The following is a 969-nucleotide window of genomic DNA, read 5'->3' on the forward strand; positions in this document are numbered from 1 at the left end:
ATAGGAAAGTGTTTTGTTCTGCTGTGCATGGGGTCGCTATGAGTCGGAAACGACTCGACGGCACTTAACAACAACAACAACATACAGATCAAGTAGTGGTGTAGTACCTAAGGCATATGACTGCTAACCAGAAGGCTGGCAGTACAAACCCACCAGCCACTCCTCAGACGGAAGGTTGGACAATCTACACTGTAGTGATACCACCTCAGAAACCTAAGGAGGGGTTGCTGTGAGTCAGATCTGACTCAATGGCAGTGAGTTTGGTTTATGAAGATCAAATAAATACTGAGTAGATTTCCAAACTATTTCACTCCTAGGCACACCATGACTAAGTAGCCCATGCCATAGGTCCATATAAAACAGACTATTTTGATTAGTGCTTTGACTCTGTGATCCATTATAGTAGCCACATCCACCTTGTCCTTGTAGATTAAGTGCTGCCACTTGGCCTCTACCACCACGGGGTCCACTCAGCCCCATTGTAGTTGTTGTTTTGTTATTAAGTGCCATCAAGTCAATTTAAACTTATAACAACCCATGTACAACAGAATGAAATAGTGACATTCATCTGCCATCCTCACAATTGTTGCTGTGTTTGAACTCATTATTGCAGCCACTCCATCTTGTTGAAGGTTGTTATAGTTAAGGTTGTGTATCTTCTTGGCTGGACCATGATTTTAAGTGGTTTAAGTAGTTGTGATGTAGTCAACCGCATGATGAGATCTAATGTGATGTAATTACCTCCATGATGAGCTATCCTTTGAGCAACCAATCAATAGAAAAAAAGTTTCCTCAGTGTGGACTGCTTCAGATATATGTGTGTGTGTGTGTGTGTGTGTGTGTCTTCGGAAGGAAGATGGGGCAATCTAATTCCATAGTTATACTGCCTTGGAAACCCAAGGAGGGGTCGCTATGAGTCAGGTCCAACTTGATGGCACATAACAACAACAACTATATATATATATATAT

General features: G+C 41.8%; 1 protein-coding gene across 1 annotated transcript in view; it reads left to right on the forward strand.

The window, feature by feature from the left end:
* The window catches only part of PLCE1 (phospholipase C epsilon 1), a 363,784-nt gene that overhangs the window by 204,181 nt on the left and 158,634 nt on the right, over positions 1-969 (forward strand). The window lies entirely within an intron of this gene.

Source organism: Orycteropus afer, unplaced genomic scaffold, assembly GCF_000298275.1.
Source record: "Orycteropus afer afer isolate SDZICR_OR568_19922 unplaced genomic scaffold, OryAfe1.0 scaffold00293, whole genome shotgun sequence".
NCBI classification, from domain to species: domain Eukaryota; kingdom Metazoa; phylum Chordata; class Mammalia; order Tubulidentata; family Orycteropodidae; genus Orycteropus; species Orycteropus afer.